Below are 7,043 nucleotides of genomic sequence, written 5' to 3'. Positions count from 1 at the left end.
TTATAGGGGTTCCAGAAGAAGAAGAGATAAAGAAAGGGACTGAGAAAATATTTGGAGAGATTATAGTTGAAAACTTCCCTAATATGGGAAAGGAAATAGTTAATCAAGTCCAGGAAGCACAGAGTCCCATACAGGATACATCCAAGGAGAAATATGGCAAGACACATATTAATCATACTGTCAAAAATTAAATACAAAGAAAGCATATTAAAAGCAGCAAGGGAAAAACAAATAACACACAAGGGAATGCACATAAGGTTAACAGCTGATCTCTCAGCAGAAACTCTGCAAGCCAAAAGGGAGGGGCAGGACATACTGAAAGTGATGAGGGAGAAAAACCTGCAACCAAGATTACTCTACCCAGCAAGGACCTCATTCAGATTTGATGGAGAAATTAAAATCTTTACAGACAAGCAAAAGCTGAGAGAGTCCAGCACCACCAAACCAGCTTTACAACAAATGCTAAAGGAACTTCTCTAGGCAAGAAACACAAGAGAAGGAAAAGACCTATAATAACGAACCCAAAACAATTTAGAAAATAGAAATAGGAACATACATATCGATAATTACCTTAAATGTAAATGGACTAAATGCTCCCACGAAAAGACACAGATTGGCTGAATGGATACAAAAACAAGACCCATATATATGCTGTCTACAAGAGACCCACTTCAGACCTAGAGACACATACAGACTGAAAGTAAGGGGATGGAAAAAGATATTCCATGAAAATGGAAACCAAAAGAAAGCTGGAGTAGCAATTCTCATATCAGACAAAATAGCCTTTAAAATAAAGACTATTAGAAGAGACAAAGAAGGCCACTACATAATGATAAAGGGATGAATCCAAGAAGAAGATATAACAATTGTAAATATTTATGCACCCAACATAGGAGCACCTCAATACATAAGGCAAAAACTAACAGCCATAAAAGGGGAAATCGACAGTAACACGTTCATACTAGTGGACTTTAACACCCCACTTTCACCAATGGACAGATCATCCAAAATGAAAATAAATAAGGAAACACAAGCTTTAAACGATACATTAAACAAGATGGACTTAATTGATATTTATAAGACACTCCATCCAAAAACAACAGAATACACATTTTTCTCAAGTGCTCATGGAACATTCTCCAGGATAGATCATATATTGTGTCACTAATAAAGCCTTGGTAAACTTAAGAAAATTGAAATTGTATCAAGTATCTTTTCTGACCAAAATGCCATGAGACTAGGTATCAATTACAGGAAAAGATCTGTAACAAATACAAACACATGGAAGCTAAACAATACACTACTTAATAACAAAGTGATCACTGAAGAAATCAAAGAGGAAATCAGAAAATACCTAGAAACAAATGACAATGGAGACATGATGACCCAAAACCTATGGGATGCAGCAAAAGCAGTTCTAAGAGGGAAGTTTATAGCAATACAAGCCCACCTTAAGAAGCAGGAAACATCTCGAATAAACAACCTAACCTTGCACCTCAAGCAATTAGAGAAAGAAGAACAAAAAAACCCCAAAGTTAGCAGAAGGAAAGAAATCATAAAAATCAGATCAGAAATAAATGAAAAAGAAATGAAGGAAACGATAGCAAAGATCAATAAAACTAAAAGCTGGTGCTTTGAGAAGATAAAAAACATAGATAAACCATTAGCCAGACTCATCAAAAAGAAAGCAGAAGACTGAAATCAATAAAATTAGAAATGAAAAAGAAGTAACAAGTGACACTGCAGAAATAAAAAAGATCATGTGAGATTACTACAAGCAACTCTATGCCAATAAAATGGAAAAACTGGAAGAAATGGACAAATTCTTAGAAATGCACAGTCTGCCAAGGCTGAATCAGGAAGAAGTAGAAAATATGAACAGACCAATCACAAGCACTGAAATTGAAACTGTGATTAAAAATCTTCCAACAAACAAAAGCCCAGGACCAGATGGCTTCACAGGCGAATTCTATCAAACATTTAGAGAAGAGCTAATACCTATCCTTCTCAAAGTCTTCCAAAATATAGCAGAGGGAGGAACGCTGCCAAATTCATTCTACAAAGCCACCATCACCTTGATACCAAAACCAGAAAAGGATGTCACAAAGAAAGAAAACTACAGGCTAATATCACTGATTAACATAGATGCAAAAATCCTCAACAAAATACTAGCAAACAGAATCCAACAGCACATTAAAAGGATCATGCACCATTATCAAGTGGGGTTTATTCTAGGAATGCAAGGATTCTTCAATATACGCAAATCTATCAATGTGATAAACCATATTAACAAATTGAAGGAGCCAATCCATACGATCATCTCAATAGATGCAGAGAAAGGTTTTGACATAATTCAACACCCATTTATGATACAAACCCTGCAGAAAGTAGGTATAGAGGGAACTTTCTTCAACATAATAAAGGCCATATATGACAAATCCACAGCCAACATCATCCTCAATGGTGAAAAACTTAAAGCATTTCCACTAAGATCAGGAACAAGACGTTTGCCCACTCTCACCACTCTTATTCAATATAGTTTTGAAAGTTTTAGCCACAGTAATCAGAGAAGAAAAGGAAATAAAAGGAATCCAAATCGGAAAAGAAGAAGTAAAGCTTTCACTGTTTGCAGATGATATGATACTATACATAGAGAATCCTAAAGATGCTACCAGAAAACTACTAGAGCTAATCAATGAATTTGGTAAAGTTTCAGGATACAAAATTAATGCACAGAAATCTCTTGCATTCCTATACACTAATGATGAAAAATCTGAAAGTGAAATGAAGAAAACACTCCCATTTACCACTGCAACAAAAAGAATAAAATATCTAGGAATAAACCTACCTAAGGGGACAAAAGACCTGTATGCAGAAAATTATAAGACACTGATGAAAGAAATTAAAGATGATACAAATAGATAGAGAGATATACCATGTTCTTGGATTGGAAGAATCAACATTGTGAAAATGACTCTACTACCCAAAGCAATGTACAGATTCAATGAAATTCCTATCAAACTACCACTGGCATCTTTCACAGAAGTAGAACAAAAAATTTCACAATTTGTATGGAGACAGAAAAGACCCTGAATAGCCAAAGCAATCTTGAGAATGAAAAACGGAGCTGGAGGAATCAGGCTCCCTGACTTCAGACTATACTACAAAGCTACAGTAATCAAGACAGTATGGTACTGGCACAAAAACAGAAAGATAGATCAATGGAACAGGATAGAAAGCCCAGAGATAAACCCACACACATATGGTCACCTTATCTTTGATAAAGGAGGCAGGAATGTACAGTGAAGAAAGGACAGCCTCTTCAATAAGTGGTGCTGGGAAAACTGGACAGGTATCTGTAAAAGTATGAGATTAGATCACTCCCTAACACCATACAGAAAAATAAGCTCAAAATGAATTAAAGACCTAAATGTAAGGCCAGAAACTATCAAACTCTTAGAAGAAAACATAGGCAGAACACTCTATGGCATAAATCTCAGCAAGATCCTTTTTGACCCACGTCCTAGAGAAATGGAAAAAAAATCAAATATAAACAAATGGGACCTAATGAAACTTCCAAGCTTTTGCACAGCAAAGGAAACCATAAACAAGACCAAAAGACAACCCTCAGAATGGGAGAAAATATTTGCAAATGAAGCAACTGACAAAGGATTAATCTCCAAAATTTACAAGCAGCTCATGCAGCTCAATAACAAAAAAACAAACAACCCAATCTAAAAACGGGCAGAAGACCTAAATAGACATTTCTCCAAAGGAGATATACAGACTGCCAGCAAACACATGAAAGAATGCTCAACATCATTAATCATTAGAGAAATGCAAATCTAAACTACAATGAGATATCATCTCACACCAGTCAGAATGGCCATCATCAAAAAATTTAGAAACTATAAATGCTGGATAGGGTGTGGAGTAAAGGGAACACTCTTGCACTGCTGGTGGGAATATGAATTGTTTCAGCCACTATGGAGAACAGTATGGAGGTTCCTTAAAAAACTACAAATAGAACTACCATATGACCCAGCAGTCCCACTACTTGGCATTTACCCTGAGAAAACCAAAGTTCAAAAAGAGTCATGTACCAAAATGTTCGTTGCAGCTCTATTTACAACAGTCCAGAGATGGAAACCACCTAAGTGCCCATCATCAGATGAATGGATAAAGAAGATGTGTCACATATATACAATGGAATATTACTCAGCCATAAAAAGAAACGAAATTGAGCTATTTGTAATGAAGTGGATAGATCTAGAGTCTGTCATACAGAGTGAAGTAAGTCAGAAAGAGAAAGACAAATACCGTATGCTAACACATATATATGGAATTTAAGGCAAAAGAATGTCATGAAGGACCTAGTGGTTAGACAGGAATAAAGATACAGACCTACTGGAGAACGGACTTGTGGATATGGGGAGGTGGAAGGGTGGGCTGTGAGAAAGCGAGAGAGAGGCATTGACATATATACACTACCAAACGTAAGGTAGATAGCTAGTGGGAAGCAGCCGCATAGCACAGGGATATCAGCTCGGTGCTTCGTGACCTCCTGGAGGGGTGGGATATGGAGGGTGGGAGGGAGGGAGACGCAAGAGGGAAGAGATATGGGAACATATGTATATGTATAACTGATTCAGTTTGTTATAAATCAGAAACTAACACACCATTGTAAAGCAATTGTACCCCAATAAAGGTGTTAAAAATAATTAAGAGTTCTTATTTCATCTGAGAGGGAAGAAAAGGGTTTCAATTAGATAGAGTCATATGAAGGACTTCTAGGTACTTGTAATATTCTATTTCTTAACTAGGTGTTTGGTACATTATTGCTCCTTTTATTATTATTCTTCATCTTTTGTGTCTAAAATGTAGTTCATGATATTTTAATGTAAAAATGTATATTTAAAGAAGTAAGTTGGGTGACATTCTAAGCACAAGAAACAGCATGAATAAAGACATGGAGGCGTGTCTTCCCTGTCAAAGTAAAAAGCATTGAAAACAGCAGCCTCACAAGGGAAGGAATACTCCCTTGTAGCATAGCTCAAGAGGACTGACTAAAGCCAAAAGTTTGCATTATTTTCTTATTCAAAGACTTCATTAAGAACCTCATTTAAAAAGATAGCCAATTTCACTTTTATTCCTACTAAAACTATACTGATGTTATATAATCTCCATATTTTGAACATTTTACCTTGCTTTATTTTACTTCTAATAAATGATACTAATAGTGCCTCACAGGCCATCACCCACAACTTAGATGAGGTGAGAAAATAATGGAAACATATTCCATGTCCAGCTGCATTTTCCTTTAAGTGCTTTGAGACACAATCTTGAAGTGTTAGAATAGTGTAACTTTCTTTCCAAGCTTTAAATGTACAAGAGAGTCAATAAAGTATTTCATCATTTGTAAGATGAATTATCCTTATTACAATCTTATAGGTGTATTGAAAACTGTTAATTACACATTTCTAGTTACAGGTTAGTAGGTACTGTGTACTGAGGAATAATAATTAAAACTTTAAAATTATTAGCATACCTTCTGAAGAAATCTGATAAGAAATTATTGACATGCAATAAAATGCCATTATCCAATGCTTACTCTCAGACTTTTTTTTTTTTTTTTTTTTTAGTACGCGGACCTCTCATTGTTGCAGCCTCTCCCGTTGCGGAGCACAGGCTCCGGACGTGCAGGCTCAGCAGCCATGGCTTTCGGGCCTAGCCGCTCCGCGGCATGTGGGATCCTCCCAGACCGGGGCACGAACCCATGTCCCCTGCATTGGCAGGCGGACCCTCAACCACTGCGACACCAGGGAAGGCCTCACTCTCAGACTCTTTATAGGTGACTTTACATCTATAAATCTCATCCATCTGAAGTATAGATGAAGTTTCTCTTACATAGATATCTTTGTGTTAATTTCTTAAAATGTGATTAAGTTTTTCAACATTTACTTCCAAATACACTTTTCTGATTAAAAAACTTGATATATTGCCAATTTTCTGTTGAAATTAATATTAAAAACATCAAATGTATTGCTAATTCTAGGAAGATAGAGTTTACATCTAATAAGAACTATCGTCATTTATTATATTATCTCTAAAGCCATTAATAATTTTAAATGGAATGATATGGGTCTTTTATCTTTCCTTTATAATTTTGCAGGTTTAAAAATAGAAACGACTAGAATACAGGGTTTTTTTTTTTAATATTTATTTTTCTAATTTCACTCTGTATATTAAATGGAATCCTAACTGGCATCATATCACTTCCCAATGGCCAAATAGTAGTGCTTCTTTCTACATAAATAAAGGATCCTATGTTTCCCATTATATCACTCTTCACTTCCTAACACTGATCAAGTTCTCAAATGTTCAAAGTCACAAAAATGACAATACCCTGAGTCCGAATATTCCCTAAGGAATGTGAGCCACACATCAGCCAACTTAAACTGGAATTCTTATAAATCAAAAAGAAGATTGGCAATTAATAATAGTCTAAGACAATAAAAGGATTACTACAATAACAAATAAATCAATTTCTCTGCCACCAAGGTATTTCTCCTATTCTATCCATCTTGCACATTGAGACTAGATTAATCTTCCAAAACCATACATTCATCATGGCCAACACTAGCCTTCACTCTTAGATTAAGAATTTAGAAGGACTCTTTATTGTTTATCAGATCAAGTTTATAATCTTTACTCTGGCCTTCAATGCCCTCAGTCAATTTCCTCTACTTTCCTATTCCTTCAATCTCCCCCCACTCTCTCTTCCACTCTCTTTCTCCTTCTCCCTCCCTCCCACCCTCACTCTCTTTACCAATGCTTCTCTCTCCTATTGTTTGAAACAAACCTTATGCCCAAATCACACCAGACACCTTGTTGCCCCATACACATGTCACAGTCTTCCCATCTCTATGTCTTTATTTGATGCCATTTCTCACATATCCTCTTCCAACATGCCCAGCATTCTGCCTTCCTTCAGCACAAATCCAAATCTTAACTTTACTAGAAAAGCCAGCTCAAACCTCACA

Source organism: Monodon monoceros, unplaced genomic scaffold (assembly GCF_005190385.1).
Source record: "Monodon monoceros isolate NGI ecotype Baffin Bay Population unplaced genomic scaffold, NGI_Narwhal_1 Super_Scaffold_22, whole genome shotgun sequence".
In the NCBI taxonomy this organism is placed as follows: Eukaryota; Metazoa; Chordata; class Mammalia; order Artiodactyla; family Monodontidae; genus Monodon; species Monodon monoceros.
Note: the sequence above shows the minus strand (reverse complement) of the source record.